The sequence below is a fragment of the Astatotilapia calliptera genome, chromosome 15 (genome assembly GCF_900246225.1).
Source record: "Astatotilapia calliptera chromosome 15, fAstCal1.2, whole genome shotgun sequence".
Lineage (NCBI taxonomy): Eukaryota > Metazoa > Chordata > Actinopteri > Cichliformes > Cichlidae > Astatotilapia > Astatotilapia calliptera.
In genome coordinates this window covers 23485751-23512237 of record NC_039316.1, presented here as the reverse complement: position 1 = coordinate 23512237, position 26487 = coordinate 23485751, and the positions used below count along the sequence as shown (strand labels likewise).

The 26487-nt window shown below is 40.9% G+C and overlaps 1 long non-coding RNA gene across 1 annotated transcript; it reads left to right on the top strand.

Moving 5' to 3' along the window:
• The first annotated feature begins 2865 nt into the window (after nucleotides 1-2865).
• Nucleotides 2866-6106, top strand: LOC113006876 (uncharacterized). The gene is made up of 3 exons (XR_003269818.1): nucleotides 2866-2959; nucleotides 4677-4788; nucleotides 5196-6106. It is a non-coding gene; the product is annotated as an uncharacterized LOC113006876 (long non-coding RNA).
• Nucleotides 6107-26487: the final 20381 nt, after the last annotated feature.

Below are 26487 nucleotides of genomic sequence, written 5' to 3'. Positions count from 1 at the left end.
ACCGGTTGCAGCAGATGGCTGCCCCTCCCTAAACCTGGTCCTAACAGGTTTCTTCCTGTAATGAGGAAGTTCTTTCTTTCCACTTTACCTTACAATACAGAACACCTTGAAGCTACTGTTTTGAGTGTTGTTTAGCTGTTATATACCACTGTTTAGTGCTATATAAAAACACCTGAATTATTAGTAATTAAGTAGAGTTTGTAAGAAAAAAGGAAAATTATATATTATGTAAGTGAAAATAGTGAACTGCTAGATTATTGTCCAGTTGGTATACTGGTACTTTTTTTTTTTTAAAAAGTTTGCTTAAAGTAAAAGGTGTCTAAAAGTCATCAACAGAAAATGAGCCAAGCTTTAAACTTCCATACTATAGAAAAATAATAGAAATGTATTCACATAACTGCTGATCGGTGTTGTTGGTCATCAAATCTGTTTCAAAGCTAAAGTTTTATGTCTGCTGTAGCTGAGAACCAAGAATGCAATTCAACCAGTGTGGCCAGTTTTCAGCACTTTCAGGATCGTCAGCAGCTTTTTTGTCCAAAAGTTCTGGTTTCCTCTGAGGTCACAATTGGAGATAAATTTTTAAAAGCCTGACACTGTTTATCTCTGTGCAAACCTGATTGGTTACTGTACAATATAAAGCGCCTTGAGGCGACTATTGTTGTGATTTGGCGCTATATAAATAAAATAGAATAGAATTGAATTGGTTAAGAGTACTTGGACTACAAATGGAAACCAGATAACCTTGTGAAACCAAAGATCTTATTGACAGTTAAAAGAAAAAGCTTTTTTACATTATTTTTTGTTATTTCCCCTCTCTATTTGAGGAATTTTTAGATTCCTATTTTAAAGAGGAAAGTCCCCACAGATTGTCAGCTTTGCTACAGGAGTCAGATAGCTGAGTATCTGATAGAGCTGATAGCTGGGTCCAGTTGAGGTCAGGTCAGATTTCCACCACAAACAAAACCCTGCAGGTTTTTGGTGGTCTTGATCTGGGCCGTCGTGTCTGAGGATGATTACTGTGCTTCCACCAGTGTTAGATATGACCAGATTTTTAAAAAAGCACCCTCAGGGTATTAACATGCATGTAAACTACTCATTAGCAGCTTTTAGCTTCTCCGTGTTCCACTGTGGTACTTTTTTGGTTTTGCTGCAAACAAACAGAAAACGAAAGTCACAACTAATGATGCACATTTTTTCAAAACTTTGCAGTAAAAAAGAAAATACAAAAATATTCCCTTCATGTTCAATAATATTATGCAAAGAGTGACTGGTTATTGAATTAATATTTACAGCTGATGGATCTTAAAGTAAAAGCATCACACGTTTATTTGTCTCGTGTTAGTTTTCAGGTTACACCCTTCTTATGGCTCCACACAGATCAGTGGTTGTGTCTCTTTATCGTACTCTTCCTAAGTTCGTTGTGACATTTCAGTGGTATTTTGTTATTGTTTTCTAAGCAATAAAAGTATAGCTGGAGAGCCTCTTTGTGCCTCACTTTACTTTGTCATTAAATATTAAAAGTATTGATGGGCGTTGATCAAATCATACCTTAGAACGTAAGACGCCTTGCCTTGAATGATTTTTCTTCTCTAAAAAGGAGTCGCACTGTTCAAAGGGATCTCTGGTGTCACCCCCAAACAATGACAGCCATCAGTAATTGAAACATCACGGCACCCCGGTGCTGTAGCTCGAGGGCCTGGGCTCTTTGGAGACAGCATGTGTGAGTGGGTGTGGGCGGCTGGGGAGTTGAAGAGGGCACAGTGCAGACCTGAATCAATAAGGGTCAGGGAGAATAGGCCGTCTGAAGTCCCCATAAACTGACAGAGGTTTCAAAAGGTTTGGATGGTGGCAGCTGAGGCCTTTTGCAGAGGAGCTGCTGCAGAATTAACCCCCTCCAGCCCCACAGTTGGACAACTTGTTTCATTGCCTAATGGAGCTGCGGGCTAAAGGATTACTGCGATGGCAGACCATGACGAGAAGCCCCTCACCTCAAAGATGTTGCAAGGACACAGAAAGTCCCAGCTCTTGACAGGTCATTATCTTTCACCGGCGTTTGAGACAGTCACTGATATAGGGGGCAGTGCTTCTGCTTTCTTTAACCTTCAGAGTCCTTCCTGCACACTTTTAACAGTAAACGTGAGTAAAAGAGAAGTGGTGCGAAGAAACGAAGAAGTCGATTCCACCAGGGCCATTTTGAAGTGGTTACCAAGCAGGTCAAGCATGCTTGAGGAAACTGTCTCTACTCTGAGAAGCAGATATGTCCTTGAATTCAAGAAACAAGACATTCCTCTGATGGGTAAAGCACCCGGTGGCTCGCACTCGACTGCCTCTTCAGCGACAGTTGCTTAATTAGCCCCCATCAGCCGTGCTGACCTTCCTGTAACACGCTCGAGAGGCCCGCGGTCACGCAGACCCTCCCTCAGACAGATAATTGGCCTGTAAATATGAAGCCATTCACAGCAGGCTTAGCATGGTGCAGCTGTAAAGGTGTGCAGCTGCATTTGCTTCTTCCTCTCTATCAGTACACCCGGACCTTAATGCTCACTTTTACAGAAAAATATAAACATTATGCTAGACCAACAAAGCCACGTAAAATAAGAATACTGGACTGTGGTGTTAGAGCAGGACTCTCTAAGCTTTGATGCCTGACTGCAATGTCAGGAAACCTACAAATGATGAAGTTAAAGGTGGATATGCAGTTTGGGGAGTTTATATAATTAACATAATTAGGGTTAATGATTAAAACTATAAAGTTATGGCTCACTTGCTTAGAGCTGTATTATATTGGAAGTAATACCTACATGTTGACATATTAAGAATAACGGAATAAGTTCTTAGTTTGATTTCTTATGCTTAAAATGTATCCTTTTATTTTGTTAGTCTGGCAGAGACAGGAAGTTAGGCTAGTGGAGCCACACAGTTTTTGACCTCTCAAACTCTCTGCATCCATTTGAACTTTGTAAGTCTTTGATAACTCTGTATTCAATTACTGTGTACCTGTCTTTGGACATTTGTAAGTAAATATTTTAAAACTATATCAACTCCTGTGGATTTTTGGATAAGGAAAGTTGAGCGTCGAGCTAAGACTTCATTTACTGGAAAGCTACAATCGCTATCATGACATCACCCATTGTTTACTGAAAGCTTCCTACTGTGGAGCTTCAGGTTTTGCAGTGACAGGTGTGTGGATCACACTGTGAATGACCTTTTTTACCATAAACCTTAAATATTTGTTTAACCGCAGCTTTAAAGCACTTAATTTACTATTTAGGCCAGGAAGATTGACTCATCTGTGCGGCAGCCATAACAAGATCTGGTTGAATATTCTAAATACTAAGGAAAGATGCTTCAGTGCTTCCTATTTTTCATCTCCTTTGGTAGAGGAAAAATTAGATTCCTGACAGGTTATGGATATTGCTGTAACTGTAAAATCAATTGTTAAGTTGTGTCAGGTAGAGGTAAAGGCTGGTCAGTGACCCAATGGTAAACAAGCAGCTGTCACAGAAGAATGTGTTTGGAGAGTGGTTGCTGGAAGTCGCTTGCTGTTGCTAGGCGATACTGGACGGAGAGAGGCATGTGGCGCTGCACCAGACATCTCCTGGTGATTCCTTTGGTCACTAGTACATTGTTACATTCACCTGCAGTTCTGTCTGCTAATGCTTGCTGCTTGCAGTTTTCTGAAAATCTGACAAATGTGATGCAACCCAAAAACGGAGACCAGGTTAGAACATACTGGCTCCAGCAGTATGGCACAACTTTTACTTTGAAGATGAACAGTCTTCACACACTTATACAGTTTTAGTGCCGCTCTGTGATTACTTAGCAAGTGTTTCCGGATGAATCTGAGTCTTCTATGCAAACTCGGGGCCACTGCAGCAGCCTGCTAGTGACCAAAGCGATCAGAAGAAGGTTGTTGTGCAGCACCCTCTTTAGCACAGCAACAACCAGCAACTACTTGCCAACCAGTTGGGGAATGCATACTTGCCAGGGTATCACTGACCACTCTCTGTGTAATTGATGCCTTAGTCTTTTGCAAGAGCAAGTTTTCATACAGAAGAAAGTGGAAGCTCAATATACAGTTGCTGATATTTTAATAATAGCTAACTGCTTGGGTGTCATAAGTGGCGGAAGTGAAAAGTTAGCAAGCAAAGTAGCACAGAGTGGAAGAGCTAGCAGAATGTGTATTTATAATTTAAGTGCAGTTAAAATATATGCAGCCGAAGTGGGAGCAGTTTTAATTTCCAGATTTGCTCAATTTGAGTGAAATTTGACACTTTAGCTGTTTCCCATTTTGTAGACACTGCCATAGGCCATGTCCACACTAATACGTTTTTGTTTGAAAACGCATCTTTTTCTCCCTGTTTTGGCCCTCCATCCACACTGAGATCCATTTTTGGTCAAGGAAAACAGAGCTTATTGAAAACGCTCTCCAAAGCGGATACATTTGAAAATGTCGTTTTCGCCTCTTACGTTTCACGCATGCGTAATACAGGAACGTAAGCATTTTCAGCATTTTTAGATGAAAACACAGTTTTCAAATATATCTGGATTAGTGTAGACATAGCCATAATGTTGTCAATATGTGCTTACATACAGATGCTAAAATAAGTACTTGATGCTACTGTGGATGTAAAAAATTCTCTCACTCTTCCTTCCATTGTTTCCTCGGCGTGAAGACTCTGCGGTGCAAAAACTGAGGTGTTGAAAGTCAAAGGCGGCAGTCTTGTCCCAGATGGCCTGCTGCTGAGATACGGCATAATCTAATTTCCATCTCCATTACCCAAATAAGTGAGCAGATTAAATTTTCATCTGCATCTAGGGTTTAGGAAATTAAGACAGTGCTGTAAAAGAGATGAGGCCTGATTGCTGCTAAATGTGATTGTCTGCGCCACGTTTCTCATGGATGAGATTCACTGACGGCGAAAATTACGGCGTATTCTTTTATTGTTTTGGTACCCACGAGGCGCTTCTGTTTCCATAATATGGAAGAAACAAATTTTTTATATGTCGAATGTTCCGCAAGTTTTATGGATGTTTTAGCACCTAATTTATTTTCCAGTCAGCCATATATTCTCAAAGGTTTTTAGAAATTTAAAGACACAATTTAAAGTACCTAACTTCAGCATAACTGGTTTTGCTTATTCAGTTGTAAATGTGACACTGTAGTTTCTTTTCAAAGTCTGTGCTTCCTGCAGAGCACTGATCAGCCTCCACCTTGCCTGGGCATGCCAGCACCCGGGCATCTAGTTAGGCGCTCAGGTGGGAACGGCAGGAACAGTGCGTGCCGAGGCGACATGAAGATGCAGAGGTGCCTGACGAGACCGTCCCCGCAGTATTAACAATCCACATAACGGCACACGGCGGCACCTCCGAGTTCTGAGAAAGCTTTTGGTGTGATCATTAGAGAGTGGAGGGGAGAGAAAGGCATCTCCCTGAGGTTTGCCACAATACAACAACCACACCGGGTCTGTGGAAGGAGTGTCTGCTCCAGCAGGCAGCTAATGAAGGCTGAGAGGACCTGTGGCAGCTCGGTAATTGAACCTTTGGGACATTCTCTCACTCTTCATCAGCATTCTGCTCTCCTGAAGTTACACTCAGTTTCATGCTGCTGCTGCTTGGGGACTGTTTAATGTGGCATTGTGTTGTTGTTTTTTTTTCGGGGGGATGGGATCATCTTGATTTTGTTGACTGAATTTGAAGTGTAGTCAGACCGGTGATCATCAGCTCGATACCATCTGTGACGGGAGTAGTGGTCACTTCACTTTGTCGGTATTTCTCTGCTAATGAAACCCTGACTGAGCAGCAGGTTGGCTCTAAAAATGCCCGTTTATCACAGAAATAATATATCCACTCTTAGTAATGAAATAATTATATCATTTACAAACCCACATTTTCATATTTGTTTTATACTTTTCAATCCCATATCTCATTAGTGTGTAAAATGCTAGTCTTTTATTCTGTTATTTATTGAGTTTACATTTGTTTAAAGTGTCCACATGCAGCACACAATAAAGCTGCAGAAAGAAGGATGAAGTAAAGGAACACTAAAGACTATTTTTTCCCAGTTTAATGTGAAGCCAACTGCAAGCAATAGCTTCACACTCACCATACCAACATGCTTCCTACTGTAAAACATACATCCTCTTTAAATTGTAAGGTTTTATGATTGAAAATTACCAGGTGATCTGATCAGAAGGTCTGAAAATGTAGATGAGCTACAAACCACAGCATGTTACACTGCGTTATTTTTTATTTAAGCAAAACTATTCCAAAATGCAGAAACTGTGAAAAAAAGAAGTTCCTTCTTTCTGCATCCATTGGAATTAAGAGGGAAAGCAGCAACCAGGTGCTGCCAGTCAGATGCACTTGATTAACTGATCATCAGGTCGTGTGAGCACCTCTATGAACATTTTTCCAGTTTGCACATCTGGAGCTTTCAAGTGTGTTAACAGAATACTGTGGAGGAAAGACAGAAAGAACCAAATGTTGCTGCCCGTGAATCTGGCTAGGGTTATTCTCATTCTACAGTGAAAACTGAGAGATTATTCACACATGGGAAACATTCAAGGCAGTGGACATCCGACCAAAATAAGGACATGGTCAGACCATGTAATGCTCAGAGAAACTTCAGAAAACCAAAAAGGACTTCTCAGCATCTACAGGCTTCAGTTATCATAATAAATAATAATAAAAAAAGTTCATTGCAGCAAATGAGAAAAATACTGATCGATTATGGCTTGTTTGGAAGGGTTGCCAGAAGAAGGCATTTTCTCTCAAATAAGTACCTGGTTGTATGTTGTATGTGAACAAAGCACCAGACTTCAGCACAAATACCCCATAAAATCTGTCAGCACGGTGGTGGAAGTGTGATGATTTGGCTTTGTTCTGCAACCACAGGACCTGGGCATCCTGCATTTATAAATTTGACCATGAACAACTCTGTACACTTAAGTATTCTAGAGTCAAACATGAGGCTGTCTGTTGGACAGCTGAAGCTTGGTTGAAACTGGGTCATGCAGCAGCACAGTGATCCCAATCACTGCAGCAAATCTAGCTGCAATGATCCTGTTACGGTCCAGACCTCAATCCTACTGAAATGCTGTGGTGGGACCTTCAGAGAGCTGTGCATGAATGAGTGAGCCAACATTCCTCCTCAGCGATGTGAGAGGTTCTGTCATTTTTTTAAATGTACCAATTTCATGACTGTGGGCTCTGATCTATGGGTCTGATTTTGGGGGGATTAATGTATTGCGACATGTAAAGATGGACTTTTTCACCATGAATAGGTGTGAACAAACGTGTGACTAAACGTGGATCCGGTTGAGATGAAATCAGCCACAGTGCCGTGACTTTCTGGCATCATTCGAGACAGAAACAGACAAGCTGGGCGACGTCTACCATGTCTGTCCCACAGATGGCCCGGCCCCGCTCTCCCTCTGTCTGCAGGGCTGGACCGGCGCTCTGCTGGACGCCGTGACTGTGCCAAATCATCTCAAGAAAAAAAAAAACCTTTTCCTCCAGCAACTCCCTGGCAAAAACCCTCGCCTCGCTCATCTCATCTGACTGCTTCTGTAAATAAATAACAACAACAAAATAGCAACAAGAGGGTGACACCCGGCAGAACTCGTTTCGCCATATGGGACCTGCTAGTTGTCAGCGTTTGGCGAGGTGCAGGGGTCACAGATGGCTGCACAGCCCCCGCACCCTTCCACATTTTTCCAGGCTGCTGTGCTTTTAGGTCGTCCTCGATCATCAAACCGGCCTTTTTTCCCCAACTAATTTTTTGATTGTTGACACAGGCTCAGATGGGTAAAACACAATAGCAAACAATTACCAAAGGGAGCTGAATTAAAGGGGGACGTATTATGAGACGGGTGGCGGATGACTCACTTTGCATTAGGCTTTGAAGACGGTCCCTCGCGGCCTGCGTCGAGCGCGCCGGCATTAAAAGCCTGTGCATCTTGGCACCTTGCTCAATAGAAAAGCAGGCGGTTGATCTGGGCTGCATTAGTGCTGGGCCTTTGTTCTCCCGAAGGGCTGTCAAATGGAGAGACGGCTCCCTGAGACATTTTATAGATACATTCCCCTCAAAGGCAGCTGAGCACCGGCAGGATGAAGCAGGCTCAGAGTATTAAGGCTGCAAATATTCCATTTGTTCATTTGTAAACGATGAATGAAAATATGACTGACAGACAGCCCAGAGGTCATCGGAGAGGATTTGAAGTTCAGTTTCATTTTTATTATTGAGCTTCGTTGTTATTTTTTGTTGCCACTTTTTCTGATTAAATGCTTTCATGTGTGTCGTTCGAGGATCCAGCAGGCGAGCAAATTAATTTCTTATTACACCCCGAGCAACATGACAGAAGTGCTTTGGAGAGCTCTAAAAATTTCATCAGATTCAAGTTTTAGCTCAACAAATGTTTTGTTTTTTGTTATTATTTTTTTAGAAGTGAGCTGCTCTGAAAATCTCTGAAATATATATTTTTAGTGATCAGTCAATATCGCTCAGCATGTGCACACTCATCTCAACTTAAATATGTTTATTTTAAATTCACACACACAAATAAGTTGATAAATGTATAAGTCCTGTTGATTGATTTAAGTCGTGTTAACATGTGAACCAGACAAACAGGCCTCATTGTGTGTTTCCCAAGTGCTGTTACACAGAGCAAGGAATTTTAACATAGGTTTTCCAAATATTTGGGTTTTATTTTATTTTGCATACAGAAACACAAAAACTTAGAGGGTTCAAATTAATCTTTTATCCATTTTTTCCATTTATCTTGTTTTCGTTCTTCTGGCAGATGGCCGCCCCTTCCTGAGCCTGGTTCTGCTGGAGGTTTCTTCCTGTTAAAAGGGAGTTTTTCCTTCCCACTGTCACCAAAGTGCTTAAAGGGTCATATGATTGTTGGGTTTTTCTCTGTATATATTATTGCAGGGTCTACCTTACAATATAAAGCGCCTTGAGACGACTGTTGTTGTGATTTGGCGCCGGATAAATAAAATTGAGTTGAATCTTGTTGGATAACAGCCTGCAGTCTCACACGTGTCTCCTGAGCAATTCCAGCCCATTCTTCTTCTGAGAATCACTCGTGCTCCTTCAGATTTGATGGTCTTCTAGCATGGACCATGGTGTTCAGCTCACCCCACAGATTTTCAGTGGGATTGACGTCAGGGCTTTCTGCGGTCCAGTCAAGTGAGACGTGTGTTTTGGATCATTGTCGTGTTGGAAGACAAAGCACTAATTCAGATCCAATTTTGCTGCTGACTGCTCTGCACTGTTTTCTTTTAAAATCTTCACATATCCTTCTTTTGTCATGATTCCTTCCACCTTGACGAGATTCTCACTTCCAGATGCAATGAAGCATCCACACAGGATAATGCTCCCACTGCCGTGTTTCACTGTTCTTGGGTTTGTACATCTCTCCATTGTTTCTCCAAACATTAGCAGCTGCTTTGTAGACGCATCTCTATAGCTTTACTTCCAGAGTCCTCCTGCCTCTGCCAGACTTCTTCTGAACTGTTGTGGCTTTCTTTGAATTTCTTGATAATACTTCTCAGTCCATTTCCTGACACTTAGAAATGCTCTGATGATTTGGTATATCGATTTCCTGCTTTGTGAACAAGCCTGAACTGATTTCTTTTGTTTTAGTTTTCTCAAATGAAAGCTCAAACCTTTGATGAAGTTTTTATATTCTCTGTAAATATGAAGATAATCCTCAGATTTAACTTCATTTTAAAGCTTTGAGCATCACAGTGAAGTAAGTGTATTTTCAGATAGTTTTTTGTACTATTGGTTCTGTATCACGGCGAGGAGATGTCCCTAATATTGTAATCAGAGGATCTGTTTCATCACCCACCTGCTTTTCAAATTTTACAAGGAGCAGCTAATTAGAAGAAATTGTTTTAAAGGGGGAGGAGCTAAAACAGCTTGCCTCAGACAGAAGATGAACTAAGAAGATGCACCAACACTGCTCATTAATTTGGTTTTTGGGATATTCCTGAGAGCTTGAGGAAAAAATGCTCTAAACAGTCAGCTTTTAGATGGCTTTTTGATCTCAAACATAATGAACATCATTAAAATGGTCAGCCTAGACATAAAACTCTAGCCCCACCCACCTGCTAGTCAAACTTGGGTGGCAGCCAATCACAGAATGCCAATCAAGAAAGTTCAGAAGAATGACAAGAATAAGGATAAACTGATTAAAAAGATGATTTTGAACTGTAAATCATGTAAAACTGGTCTGGGAGACTTCAAGAATACAAGAATGAGCAGAATAGAGCAAATGTTGAGACAACAAAGTGCCTGTAATGAAGCCGGAGGAGTAGCAGCAGGTTAAGTCAGCTTGTGTAGTTTCACACCTTTTGTAGATCATACTGCCTTAATTGTTCCCAGCTGTTTTGCTGTCACTCACCTCTGAGTGTGTGTACAGTGACAGAGCTACTGCTTCTTGTCCTGTTTCCATTGTCTGTTTTGCCGTTGTACTTTATTTGGACATATAGATAATAAATCAAACCTTCATTTTTTTCTATTTAGTGCTTCACATGTACATTTGGGTTCTTTGTTTAAGGTCATTTGGTTTATCCACATTTAGGAGTGTTTGTTTATGCCAACTTTTGTCTTTTTTCCATAAAAAGGATAATCAATCTCTGGCTTCAGGTCCTTGATGCATACTGAACTATGTTAACCTTTGTAATATTTATCACACCTGGATTTTAAAAAGCAAAAAACTGACATCATTTACTGTTTTTACTTATAAGACTGCAGCATCTCTCCAGAACTGTTGTTCTGTAAGTAGAATAATCCTGCTGCTGCTGCTGAAGTCCCAACCGGGCTCCTGCTGCCGCCCTCGAGCCCCGGAGAAGATCAGGTGGTCAGGCCCTGTGGACGGTTACCTGGCAGCCGGCGCAGCGGGGGAGGCTGAAGGTCCCCAAACACAGCAGCACTCAGCCTCCTCCCACTGATCCTCCTCGCTGCATCAGCTCCATCTGCGGCCACAGTCGCACTCAAGGAGATTATGTTTCATCTACAGACTGTCGGAGCACTTTGCTTCACACATGAACACAATAATAAATTAAATAGTAAATTCAGAGCATGCCAGATGTGGTGAGAAAACATGCATCTTTATATTTTTACCTGGAATAGGAGTATGATAAGAGTGTGGGTAATGCAGGATTACTTAGTAGTGATTTGATGTCAATAATGATAAGTGATTGGTCTGGGTGAAAGAGTTGGGTGAAGACCGAGAACTTTTTTCAGGAAATTTAAATTAAGTTTGTTATTGTTCTTTTATCTTTCTTGGCACTTTACAGTCACTAAACTACTTTGCTTTTATAGGAAGACTAACTACAATGCAGCAAGGTGGTTTGAGATAGCGACCTGCTATAAGGTCTACTCTAAAATTAAACAAAGCTGTTATTTTTATACTGTCAATTGCAGAAATGATGTAAAACATTTGTCTTATAAATGTCAGCTTATTTATTTGTTCCATCTTTATGAAGGCTGAAGTGTCTTTTAGCTGCTTGAAAAGTTACCAGATATTAACTTGAGACAGTGATTGTTGCAGAGCAGCTGAATTTCACACCAAAACCAGAAGTAGCCGTGAAGAAGCGATCTGACAATCACCGCAATCGGTATCACTTTGCCCTGTATGCATTTTAGCTGGATGACTGTTTTGCATCTGCAGAACGTGAAACAAACTGTAACACAAGTTGTAACTATTCCAGCCTCAACAGTGAGCTTTTTCTAAACCATACTTTTATTGTTTAAAGATACGGTCACACTGGGAAAAACAGCGATTGGAGACCTCTGCATGACAAAAGTTGCTGCAACCTCATTGCCTTTAAAATAGCTGCTTCGAAGTATCAGGTTTGTTTCGAGACAGCAATAAAACACCAAGAAGAGGGATTCAGACTCTATCAGGTTGTGATTGAATGACGTCAGACTCCTAATTACAGGCAATCTGTTTATGATAATATATATGTTATGCACAAAAATACAGATTGACTGCTTACATTCAGAGTCCAGGCAGAACCTTACAGATGTGAAACAGAAATTCCTCCACAAATAGCAATGTAGTTGCTGCAGGATGGCGATTTAGCTTGGAAACGACACGTACTCTCAACATCCTTGCTTTTACATAGGAGTATAACCAGAATGCAACCAGCTGAGGCGTGTCTCCTCCTGCAAACTTACTCATCTGCACACTCTGTCAGATTAGAGGGTGATTATTTGCAATTGTTCCCCAATCTGTCTGAGAGTGATTGCAGTTATCCAGAGTCAGACTACGACTGTTTGGAGACAGGTTGCTTCCCATCGGGTGAAAAAGGTCACCCAGAAGTAGTTAAGGGTGCTGCTCCACGCTTCACCTCAGGGCGACCAGTTAACTTCTGCAACTACGTGCAATCAGCCACTGATTGTGGAAAAATTTCGTGCAATCACCAAGAAGCCACCAATTATTCCAATTTTAACTTAAGTGAGACTGAGCCAGTCACTACAGATGCGTCAGTGCATCTGGAATTGGAATCTTAACAAGGTGGTAGGAATCATGAGGAAAGATAGATATGTGAAGACATTTTGCCCAATACCCTTCCAGACTCTAAACCCCCTAAAATTAGACATTCTTCAATTAATGTGCAGGGATATAAATCAGAGACCAGTGTGTTGAAAAACTCCTACACAGGAACACAAACCTATACTTTAAAAGTTGTCTCTATTTCATAAAGAGCTATAAGACTGTGTTGGGTGATGCCTTCAGGGAATAAGTGGTTTTTCTGCTTGTTTGTTGTACAAAAGTACAGTGTCGAAGGCTGTGAAAGTTATCATTAGTTTCCCTTTCTAGATGAAGTAGTGCAAAGAACAACATGGCTACAGCCTCAGTGGTTCAGCCCACTGCTGCCTCTGAGGATTCAGGAGTCAGATTTGCTCGTGGCTGATATTTTGCTCCATCCAGCAGCTTTTAAGCCCTGCTGTCATCCAGGAGCAGATAGAGACGCCTCCAAACCCCCGGACGCTGCGACTGTTCACCTCCGATAGCCTCCTCGAGCCACATAACTAAATAAAAACAGCACTCCTCTCCTTCTTTTACCCCCTCCTCCCTGAGTCCCTTCCCTTTTCTTTCATTTCAACTGAAGCAGTGTCTGTCTGTCATTTGGGGTGGGGGGCCAAAAGAAAATGGACTTCTGTGTGCTTGCTAGCAGCAACAGCTTTTTTTTTTTTAATCCTAGCCCCAAGCCGTACTGTGCACTGAAGCAAGCTATTACATGGCAACAATTAAGAGGCTGGAGCGCAGCACCTGGTCCTCCCCATTCGCTGGCCTTCAGTGGCAGCTGACTATACAGTTCCCCCTGCCAGGTGGTTCCACTCCAATCACATTAGCTAGTCACTGTAGGGTTAATAAAGAGCCTGCTAGCCCTCCCTCCACCCTCTCTGCTTCTTTTCTGCAGCGAATCTGGAGACGGAGCATTTTAAAACTCGTTAGAATTAAGATCCCTCCACAAGCGCTGGATAATTAAAGCAAAGGCAGGACGAGCTCCTTGGAATCCAGGGCTAATGTTTCAGGAGGGTGGGGAGCAGGAGGGGGGTGGCAGGGGTCCCCTATCCGCTTAGTAGTCCATTTGTACAAAGAGCAGAGGATCATAATAGACCTTTTCATGGATAGACAAAACAGATGGAGGCCAATTGAAATGAGACAGGCAGGGAGACTGTACGTATCTGCCCGGATACTGGAGATGTGGAGGGATTCAACAAAACAAGCGGTGAGCCAGCAGCAGCGGCGAGCGGCAGCTTTTGTTCGTCCCCGCCGTCAGAAGCGTTATCACAGTAAAAACAGCCTGAAAACCAAAACCTGCAAATAAAAGGAGTTTGGGCCAAATGTGTCAGGCTCGCAATCAATAGTCATTTGTAAGCGCAGAAAGCAGATGTATGCAGTGACATTTAATGCAGCTCGGCCTCCTTTCAGCAGGATGTTAATGGTGCTTCTCTCTGCTGACCTCCTGTTGCTTTGTTGTTCTTCTAGATTTTGTTATTTTGGGGGGAAAAAAGTTTTATCCCATGAAATTCATCTTGTGCACTCGAGGATGTCTCCATTAAAAGAAAAAGAAATAAAGGCTTAAGTAACAAGTGGAAAACTGTTGTCATTTTAGCTCAAATTACCATCTACTTAAAATATCTTGGAGTGTTTTTAACAATTTCATATGCAACATAAAGTAATTTTAGCCTTAAGTCAGCCAATGTGAAATATTTAAACCCAAAATGAAAAAGCAGCAACAGAAAATCTCCCAGCATCATTTACAGCAAGCAGGGTTACTGCATAATTGTCAAATCAGCTTTTTTATTGATTAATATTAAGATATTAAAAAATGCAGTAATAAAAAGCATACAATGTTGACTAGATGCAGAAATATGTTGACACACATTTAAAATTTGCAAGTAAACACATTTTATGACCTATTTTTTAATCCAATGAACTTCTTAAAACAACATTTTCTTTTCTTTTAAAGGTCCACTAATCAACATCACTGTTACTTCTGTCAGTGTTTGCTCATTTTTAATGCTTATCACTTGGAAAGCTGCTGATTTTTCTGTATAAAATTAATAAAAGTAATCAATTTTTAAAAAAAATCAATCACGACAAATGTAATCCAGCAAGACAGAAGTAAGCAACACGTGTAAAGTTCTTATTTGAACTTGTAACACCACCATTATATTATAAAGTATAAATGTAAAGCCTAATCTGACAAACACAAATGAACATATAGCAATAAGGTGTGATGGCAGGTATTTTTTTTTTAATCAAGGTTTTATTATTACATGCGTTAATATTAAAAATCACATATTGTATATTTAATGGAAATGCCCTTATTGTGACGGGACTCATGTACAAACAGTGCCCTTCTCCTTTGGACACTGGAGCTTTCCTTTATTCTGCAGCTTTTCAGAATAAAGGAAAACTCTGATTGATCTTAGTTATTATTATCATCTAGTCTGTGTATTTTTTTCATATATTAAAAGAGTTTTGTGAAATTTAATAGGTACGAAACTGTAAATCGGCAGTATGTGACAGCTGGACTTTGTCATGTGTGAAAGTCTCTTAGCACAGAAATAAGTTTTGCCATTTCGTGTTTGGATTTAAAGCTTTAAAACATATTTATAACATATTTCAGCATATTTTTTATCTGATATGTAAAAAGCGCAGAGGGTAATTTAAAAAGCAGTCACTCAGATTCTGCAGTGTTCAAAATAAGAAATGATCGGTAAAAGCGCCCATTTCTACCGGCTGCAGAGTTCCATTTGTTTTTTGTTTGCTTCTGTTTCATCGACAGAATAAAAACCCTCTTTAGAAACCCTGATGCTACATGTCTGAGTCCTCTCTGAATGTAACTCTGCTGTATTTCATGTCTGCCTCCCTCAGAGGCATCACTAGACACATCAAAGCCCCGAGGCTGAACTGGAGATGGAAGGAGGCGAGGAAGGGGGGAGGAGGAGGGAGGGAGGGAAGCAGTGCAGGATGCCCACACTTTAATCTTCTTTATCCGCTGATGTGAAGACAGACCGTCCCAAATTCCATTTATAAGAGAAATACTGATGCAAAAAGGCTGAGCGTGTCTTTATACCAGAGTGAACAAATTGGGATGCAAATGCGCAGCCTTTGAACTGTGTAAAGTGGCATAATGGGATGATCCATAAATTATTAATCAGTGTTGGTTTAGAGCTGAGCCCAGAGGATGGCTGACATCACCGCTGCACAAACCCAACAAAGATTATGAAATAAAATAAGTAAAACCTCTGGTGTAGACTATGAAAAAAGGTTGCTTAAAATATTGTTGTGTCCTTATCTTTCAAAGTAAGGCGCCTTGAGGCAGCTGTTGTTGTGAGTTGGCGCTATATAAATTAAGCAGAATTACACTGAACTGAAGATGGACAGATTAAAAAAAGACTTATCTTTAACACGTCTTTTCTTTACTGATTTATGCGTAAAGTTAATGTTTAAGGGTTTGGTGAAACGGTTTTTATTTGAAGGAGTTGCTCATTAATACAAATCTCTAATCTGCCAATCACATGGCAGCAACTCATTTAGGCATGTAGACATGGTGAAGATGACGTGCTGAAGTTCAAAAGGAATAGCAGGGGAAAAGGGTGATTTAAGAACGTGGTGTGGTTGTTGTTGCCAGACAGGCTGCGCTCGTCTACCAGAGTTTTCCCGGATAACCATCTCTAGGGTGTAACTCCATCTCTCTGAGAAATGTTGATGTCAGAGGTCAGAGGAGATGGGCCAGACTATTTCAAGCTGATAGGAAGGCAACCTTAGCTCGAATAAACACTCGTTACAACCAAGGTGTGAAGAAGAGCATCTTTGAATGCACAACACATGGAGCCCCGAAGCTTCTTAGCTAAGAGGGTGCCACTCCTGTCAGCTAAGAACAGGAAACTGAGGCTAGAATTCCCAAGAGAATAAGACTGGAAAAACATTGCTGGGTCTGAAGAGTCTTGATTTCTGGTGCAACCTTCAGATGGTAGAATCAGAATCTGGCATAGACAACATGAAAGGGTTGATCCATCCTGCCTTGCATCACCGGTTCAGGCTGGTGGTGTAATGGTGTGGGGAGAGCCCTTAGTATCATCTGAGCATTGTTTACTTGATCAATAAGGAGTGAAATCTCTGAGCAATGTTTCCAGCACTTTGATGAATCTGTGCCATGAAGAATTAAAGCAGGTCTGAAGACAAAAAGGGAGGGTCCATCCCAAGATGTACCTAATAAAGGAAGGCACAGGAATTCTACTAGTTGACCTTGACATGAGTGAATTTGTGAATCACAATGAATCACATTTCAGTTTATTGCCCTTTTGAGTTGCAAACATATGTTACAGCCCAACTCTGCAGGTGGCTGGATGTATGTGGAGGAGTGTCAAGCTGTGATGCGTCCCGAGTGTGGGAAAGTGTGGACGCTGCTATTTAGTTGGCTTTATGCCAAGTAGTGTTGCTTTAGTTGGCAAAGAGGAACTGCTGTCAACAAGATCAAAGTGGATTATCTTTGACAGCACAAATCTGAAAGCCTGAATTTAGAGGAAAAGGTTTCAATTAGACTCTTTGGTATCCAGGAGCACTGAAATATTTTTTTAAACTAAAACGTTTGCTGAAAATAATCTGAATAAAATTAACATTTTTGGCTCTGTATCATTTTGAGAGGATGGTAAAGAACAGACTTCCTGAGAGAATTATCATCATGAAAGTGGAAAAAGATCCAGATAATTCAGTCACATTTAGCTTCTCAGAGAATAGGGCTTCCGAACTTTATGCTGACCTTAGAGGATAGGTATGGTGTCAGTCTGTCAGTCAGTATGCTGTCCTTTTATTGTGTACCTAAAATAGTTCCTGTATATAGATGTGTCTGTTTAATTAAACTGAAATCAGAAATCCCAATTGTCTCATAAAACTGCCACTTAGGATGATTGCTTGCTAAAACAGATGCATTTCCTGCCCGTCAGCCTTAACACAAAGAAACTGTCTCCAGGTTTCAATAATCTGCTTCTACCTGCCTTCAGAGCACACGGGCCTCTCACATTGTTTGGGAAGCTGGATTAGCAACGCTCTGAGTGACTCTGCATTATTGTGTTGCGTTGTGGAACTCCAACACCGCCTTTCCATGGGGGATCCACGCCACATGCTGTCCAGGCTAGCACGCTAGCTAGCGGGCAGGAGAGCCAGTGTCAAGGCTGATAGGCTGGCAGGCTGCTGGGTCTCAGAGCCAAAGCACACTGCAAAAAATCACCCAGGACTTTAGCAGGATTACATCCAAGCAGTCGCATAATTCTCACTGATGTTTCAGTAAGAAGGCAAAGTTTATTCATATAGCACTTTTCAAGAACAAAAGCTACAAAGGGTATTACAACGTTTTTTCTTCCACTACTGTGATAATTTCCACACACACCAACTCAGCCATTAATCTTAAAAACTTTCTTTTTCCAGGCAGTGGCCCTAAGCCACCTGTGGCAGAGCTGAAGAATTTACTTAGGAGTGACCAGGATTACTAATGTTAGAAATGAATAAATCAGAAGGACAGCTCAGACTGAGATGGTTTGGAGATATGCAGAGGAGGGATAATTAATATACTGAACAACTGATGTTGAATATGGAGCTGCCCGGCAGGAGGAAAAAAGGAAGACTGCAGGGGAGGTTCAGGGATGCAGTAAAAGAGGATATGCAGAGGGTTGGTGTGACCAAGGAGGATGCTAAGAGGGTGAGATGGAGGCAGATGATACGCTGTGATGACCCCTAAAATGAGCATCTAAAAGAAGAAGAGTTAAAAAAAAAACAGTGCTTAAATGTCTTTTCGTGTACACTGATTTCAGGTTTGTTTTCATAAGACCAGACCCATTTGGTGTTTTTATTTTGAAGGAATTTTACTGGTAATAGAGAAAAGACCTCAGATAAACAAAGGAAAGCAAATAGTTTTTGTTTGCTTATTTAGTATTGTTCCCGTTGGTGATATTGTGAAACATCATAAAGTTGCTTTTTATAGTTTATGTTTTCAGTTAATAGCCCAGCTCATAAGCTGTCAATATAAAGATATGAATATACTTCTCACATTATAAAACTGAAGCTGAAGTAGACTATATGGACACGAACAGCAGGCCACCTTCATATTACACCTACAGGAGTTCCTTGGCCAAGGAAACCCATGAAATGAAGCTCCCGGCTGAGAGTTTTCCTGCTGATTTTAATGCCAGAGGAGGTTTGGAGCTCTGCGGATTTTTAAACACTTCGGGCCTCAGCACAGCCCCACTCTGTAACTTTATGTGGTCTGCCATTTTGGGACTGTTGCTGTGGTTCCTAAACGATACCACTGTGCAGTAATATCCCTTACAGCTGATCATGGACTATCTAAACAGGATGAAATTTCATGAACTGAATTGCTGCAATGGTAGCGACCTTTTGAAACACCATACTCATTTTTTGTCATGCTTAACAAGCAGTAATATGCTTTTATAATAATATTATTTTTTTTAAAATTGCAACTAAAAGTAAATGTTTAATTTTTATAGCGTACTAAAAGCCAAATCACTTTAAAAATAAAATAAATTAAAAAGGGGTTCCTAAAACTTCACATGCTTGCACTTTTTAGATAAACTGTAAAAAGCACAACAACAACCTGCTCTCCAACCACAGCTTCAGAGATCGAGGTCTTCCACAAGCTTGAGAAAAAGGAATGTTTTCAGCTCAGATTTAAAGACACTCACAGCTGATGCTTGTCTGAGGTCTCTTGAGGGATCAATCCAGAATCTTGTTGAAACAACAGCAAAGAGGGAGTGTATGGATGCAGTATATCTGCCACATATGAAGGTGGGAGACCGTTTAAGGCTTTAAACAGAAAAAGTGGCATTTTATCCCAGATTCTGTAATGCACAGAGAGCCAATGCAGATTAATGGGGGCGATTGTGGCTCAAGAGTTGGGAGTTCACCTTGTAATCGGAAGGTTGCCGGTTCGAGCCCCGGCTTGGACAGTCTCGGTCGTTGTGTCCTTGGGCAAGACACTTCACCCGTTGCCTACTGGTGGTGGTCTGAGGGCCCGGTGGCGCCAGTGTCCGGCAGCCTCGCCTCTGTCAGTTCGCCCCAGGGTGGCTGTGGCTACAATGTAGCTTGCCATCACCAGTGTGTGGATGACTGAATGTAGTGTAAAGCGCTTTGGGGTCCATAGGGACTAAGTAAAGCGCTATACAAATACAGGCCATTTACCATTAATGTAATCTCTGTTTTTTGTCACAGTCTGTAATCTGGCTGCAGCATTTTGGACTGACTGTAACAAACAACAGATGACTGACTAACTCCAGCATGCAGTGCATTACAGTAGTCTGGCTTAGATGTAACAAATGCATGCATAACCTTTTCCAGATCTGATGGTGTAAAACAGATTTTAGTCTGGAGATTGTTAAACCACAGTGTTGATTTGTTTGTTGAGTTTCAGAATTGTTTTATAGATTATCCAAAGGCTTTAAAACCTCTGTTTCAATAAAAGGAGTTAAAGAGCCCAAGTTATCCTTCAGCCTCTCAGTGGACAGCCAAACAATATGACCTTCTTACAGTTAAAGGAGTGCAAAAAGGACTCCTTTAACTGTAATATTTTATTTGTTGGCACCTTTCTCAAGGTCAGCTTAGAACACAAATTCACAACCAGAACTGTATTTAAAGAGGTTTGAAATCTAGGAATAATATGATTGTAAAACCTATAAAACAAACAGAGTGTAGGGAAAGCTCACCCCTGGGGTGTAAGGATAGGTCTGAAAGATATGGGAGTGCCAAGTTACTGAAGCTGGATGAGAATGGGTATAACATGGTCAGCAGATCCAGGAGGGTTCTGTATCATTTGGCGTCATTTAAGGGGTTCTTTTGAGCCTGTTACAAGTTCAAACAGGAGGTGATGTGCTGTGATGCATAGGTGGAAGTTGGATGAATATGAAATATTTTTTATGTGGAAGATAAAAGAAAGAGCACTGACCAAGGTGACTTCCAAAACATCCGGTTTTCATATCCAAAATGTTGTTCCTTAAGCATGCTCATTGTGGAACAGTGATTTCCAATATTCAAAGGTCCATACAGTTGTAAATCATCTGCATAGCAGCAAAAAGACGTGTTATATTGATGAATAATTTGACCCAAAAGGACCATGAAAAAGAAACAAAAAATAACAGGCCCCAAAATAGACCCCTGTGGAACTCCAGGTTTCATACCTGCATTAATGTGAGGCATTAGCAATCAGAGTTTGTACCACAGGGTTGTCTTTCCTTTCTGAGATATTTCCTTTCCACAGACTAACTTTGAGGTTTCCTTTTCCTTCAAGCAAACACTTTTCTTCTCATCTTCTGGAGCTCAGTACTCAGTTCAGTGCCATTTTCTGATTCTTCACACAGCTTTATGGCTGATGGCGTGACTTTAGCTGTCCAACATTTTTTGCAGTGTGTGTTGTGGTGGCCAGACTCGGAGCAGCTGGTCAGTTAGCAGGCCACATCAGCGTCAGGCCGCCTCACTGATAATGGGATTAGCTTAAGCCAGGCAGCAGGGAAAGCAGAGAAGGATGGAGGGGGGGGGGGGCTCGGATGGAGGACAATCGACAATTTCAAATCGTCTGTTTGTGCGCTTTGAAATTCATTGTCACTTTTAAAAATGTATCTTTTTTCTTCTTTTCTTTTATATGGTCTTAGTTGCTAATCTCAAGCCTTATTGAATACATGATGTTTATTTTGTATATTATGGTCCCAATTAGTGTCATAATGCAGGATAAAGCAGGGTATGCATACAGTGTCTTTACCTTTCTAAGTTACTCCTGACTTGCTACATAAGGTTTCATAGCACTCGTCTTGAGGCTTTGAAACCACACTGTGATATCATGGTGTTACATTGAAGGTTTAGAACATAACCTTGTTCATCCTCTTTTTCAGTGTAAATGGGACGATCTTTTGCAAAATTAACATCCTGTTATATTAAATCACCCTGAAACCTTCAAACGGAGACCATTAACTCATCGTTGAGTGTGAATCAAGTAAAGAGAAGAGACTTTTCTCATTGACTTCTATGCAGTCTGACTTTTTTTTGCAACCATAGGAGTCATACCAGTCTTATTTTTTCCTGTTAAAACAAATTTCTTCAGTTAATCTGTCTTGAACAGGGAGTTAAAACAAACAAACAAACAAACTTGTAGCATCCAGCAGTTAATTTTTTTTAAAAGTCATAACCTTTCCATGTTCTCTATAATCGTTCTCTCTGCACTTGGCTAATGAACATATACAATCTGGCAGAAACATGTTAAAAGCAACACTTTGTCTCTCAAGTCAAGCCAGTATGAGCTTCTGAGAGGGATATTTTTTGCAGTGCTTGCTCTCTGCCCTTCAGCTCACCTGCAGTGGAGGGCGGTTGAACCACACTGGGCTCTAATAGGCTCACAGCAGCTCCATTATCATAGTCAATCTTGTGCTGTGCTGGCCACAAGCTTTAATGGCTTGGGCCTTTGCCGAGGATAGCGTTAATAGTAGCATCAATACGAAGAGCAATTTTGGTGTGATAGAAAGCCCTGAAGTCGGCGTATTACTTCCTCCCGAACCACCACCGCTACTACCACCAGCAGCAAGAAGCACTACCACATAATTTCACCCTAAAAGCCCCCAGTGCTCCTGCTGAGGGCTGGAGAGGATTGTAGAGGGATTGATCTGTGAGAGTAGATGGATGTGTGAAAGCCTACAGAGGCGTCTATTGATTTCAGGAGGCGTGGAGGATGAATCCAATGATAACAAAAGGTCACCGCTCCTTAATCTCGGTCTTTAATCAGAACAGAGGTCCGTCCAGCAGCTACTGGTCCTCTTCAAAAGAATGTGGAACCTCCTGAAAAATGGGGGTTGGGAGGTTGGGGAATGATTTTTCAGAGGTGTGAGGCCAATAAATTCACAAGGATGGGGGAGAAAGCTGCACACTCGAAATGACAAAGACAGTGCAGATATCAAGTGGAAGAAAGGAAACTGCAGTTTCCATCCTTTTTAAGTAAACAAAAAAGTTATTGCATGGTCAAAAATGCTGTCATCATCAAAAGTAGGGTCTAAATCAATGTTTTACTAATGGTCCATCTTTTAAGAATTGTGTCCATGTGCTTTGGACTTCATATCTAAGGTTTGTTTTTCTTTTACTGTCTATAAATGTCATCAAACTCCAAAAGATTGCAGATAAAAATCAGCCTGTATGTGACATGATGGATACTTTGACATGGGTGACCAGAAGTTCCACAATAATGGTATCTCTGCCCCAGCCTCAAAGTGGTTTGATTGAAATCTGGTGCTTTTTATGTCACATTTTTGGAGCCCTTATAAAAGGGTGTTTTTTTGGGGTTTTGTTTTTTTAAAGGCCAGGCCTTAATATTAAAAAGTACAATTTCAACAGCACATCTCAGTTTTTCAACTTGATTAAGAAATTCTGTTGTAGTAAATGAAAGAAATCTGTCAGAATATCTTTGTTCTTCAATTGTACGAAATAAATGTGTAAAATCAGAAGGTGGTAAAAAAAAAACAGGAACGTTTCTGTCATTTAATTGTTTCTTTTTTACTGAATTGCTTTGGTGTAGCATAAAAGGCCATGGGAAAGGTCAGTGGGAAAAATGATAAAACTGATGAATAGACAGAGAAGTTAAATGTTCAAAAGTTCGGATCGGATCGACTCGACATGGTTATATATTTGCTTCGATGTCCACCTTTGTTGTAGCGTTCATGTCTCATACGCCGTGGGCAACCCGTTCTCACTCCCAAAGCGTAACATTTTACGCTAGGTGACAAATCGTCACCATATTACGTTTTCGGCTACCCACCACGTTCCTAAATGACGACCTCGGAAAAAAGAGGAAATATGAGAACCGTCTGGACTGAACCTACACATGTTCGCTCTTATTCTTCAAATCGCTTAGAAACACGCTATTTAACATCATTAAAGTCCTGGTTAAGGTCAGGAATAAGGTTATGGTCAGGGCTAGGGATAAGGTTAGGTTTAGGGCTGGAATACAGGGCTGGAACGTCTACTCCCGCGGGAGCGTCATTGCACTGGATTCCAGCCATAACCCGCCGCGTACCATAAGAACGCCGAAGGTCTCCTTTCGCGTTCCTCAGGAACGCCGCGGGACGTGACAAAACGTCGACATGTTACGCCTCGGGAGTGAGAACGCTCTGCCGTGGGACGCACAGACATATTGCTATGACGACAAGCACGCAAACAAAGTACTACTGAGTTGTTCAGTCAATCCTAGTCGTGTCAATCCGTGGCGAGTCGACCTGAGTAGGTACTATTGGAAAAGCAGCTAAAGATTATGTCTTCCTTCACATTTTTCCAGTGCCATCCAGTGGGCCAGATTGGAGCTTTGCCAGGCCTATTCTAGCCTCCAGGGCTTATGTTTGACACCCCATCCCTTATAACATCATAGACTTGAAAAACAAAGTTAAATTAGTGTTTTTTTTTTAATTCTGTGGGGCAAGATTTTCTTCTTCTATGACAAACTATGAGCACCATAAATCATACTTTGAACAGTAATACCAGTTTCATTATATATGATGCAGAGGAACAGAAACCAGCTTTGGTACCCTGGATGTTTCTTTCTATTTTCTAATATTTTACTAAAAAAAAATTAAAATAGTGTTATTTTGGCAAACTTTCTTGGTTTATATCATCATATAGGGACTCCTCAAAACAAGTTAAATATAAAAGATCTCCTTTTATCTACATTTGTCTTCTAGCCATAATTCTGTGTGTATTACAGTCATTTTCTAACACTCGGAAATTTGGAGCCCTGGGTGATTGTCTGATAATATTTACTGTGAATTAAAAAGGGGGCATATTTACATTTAACTAACTCTACAGCTTCAGAGTCTGTAAGAAGGAACAAATAGTAGTATAAAGGCTTCTTGCATGGCTTCTTTATATGTGATATTGTAGCTGATTTAAGGCTGTTCGTGTGGGAACGTTTCTCAGCCTTGACTCATTTCATAAGGAATGATCCAGCAGCTCACATAAGACCATAAAAATGGTTAGTTTCAAATAATGCCAGGCAAAAATCCCATTCACATCAAATAAAATCAACCCTGCTAACAGTTCCTTATGTTTGAGACTGTCCACACTTAAAAATATTGAAGTTTTGAAAAAGACATCACTTTGTAAATGTTCTTACTTTACAGAGTCAAATTATCTCTGTGGTCTAATGTTTAAATTGATACTGGTTTAACTTTCTGAGTCTGTGTGCGTTTAGATGTTTTTGTCTGAGCTCCCATTCAGCAGCATGTTGGAATGACATGTACGAACATGTTTGAGCTGCAGGCAGCTGTGTGTGTCAGGTATCACTTGGGAAATGTGTGTATGTGTGAAGTAATTACAGCCACTGTGCAGCACAGTGTGCTACTGACTGTGTGTGTGTTACCATGACTGAACAGCATCTGCAGACATATGTAAGTCCTTAGATATACGTGCATGTTTAAGTATGTGTGTCTCTTCTTGTATTTAAGTGTATGCACTGGGGTCTGTTTTTTATTCGTATAGCCTAATATTAAAAAACTTTAGCACAAAGAGCATTAACATCTGTTCAGACTATCAGTTCAGACAAAAAAAATAGACAGAAATGATCTTAAAAAAGGCTGAATACCAGCACAGACAGAAATATTCTCTACTAATGCTGAATTTAACATTTCCATCTGTCTGCGTTTAAGAGAAACATAAATATATCACTCTGTGTACTTACTAAGGCTACGTCCACACTAATCAGTTTTCGTTTGAAAGCGCATTGTTTTGGCCTCCCTTCCACACTGAGGCTACGTCCACAGGTACCCGGGTATTTTTGAAAACGCAGATTTTTCTATGCGTTTGCGCCTTTCGTCCACACGTAAACGGCGTTTTCGGTCACTGAAAACGGAGATTTTTAAAAACTCCTCCCAGGGTGGATATTTTTGAAAACTCAGTTTTTGCGTTTACGTGTGGACGAAAAAAATGGAGAAAACACAGCGTCAAAGGTGTGCGCCTTTTTTGACGTCACACTGTGCGCCAGGTTATTGTTTCGGTGAATGAATTTCTACAATGGCAGACTTACACAAAATACCATTACTGTTAATTTTACTCTCTGCAGTGTTTAAATGCTTACATATACACACAGTTACTGTCCCTCCACACATAGGACTCAGTTCTGCTTCTATGCGCCATCTTTGTTTACTCTTTCCCACCCAGGCTGACTTCTGATGGGCCAACATTTCTACACGGATAGGAATATCGTGCCACCTGCTGCTTTGGCATGTTCCTAGCAGCGTTTTCCTTCGTTTTTGGCTTTTACGTGTCGACTGGGTTTTTAAAAAAACGGAAAATCTCTGTTTTCAAAAATACCCGTGTACGTGTGGACGTAGCCAGAGATGGTGTTTTCCTCAAGGAAAAACGTGTTTTGAAAACGTGCTCGAAAACGCATACATTTCAAAACGAAGCCGCCCCGTCGCAGTGTCGACACTCGAAAACGTAGACTTTCTAAAACGACGACGCATTTTAGTCATGTGATGCAGTCATGTGACCAATTAAACAAAGATAGCGGTGTGCATTATACAGCAGTTGTTTTGATTGCTCTCAATTTTGACAGCCCTAAAAAAGATGAATATCAGTCTGTACATGCTCCAGATAGCTATTCTTTAAATTATTTAATTCTCACTCGCTTTTGCGTATGCGCAGGACTAGAACATAAGCGTTTTGGGCCGTTTCTATGTGGACGCACAACTCTGTGAAAACGACTGAAAACACTAGTGTACGCGGAGCATTTTCAGACAAAAACGCCATTTTCAAATCTATCCGGGCTAGTGTGGATGTAGCCTTAATGCCTCATTACTTTGCTTTTACACACACTGATGGTAAAATTCTGGTTCTTGTGAGTTGCCTTCAAGCTTAATTTTGCTTGAATATATATTCTGAAGGTTTAAGGTTGTTAAACTTGGCTTGTTGG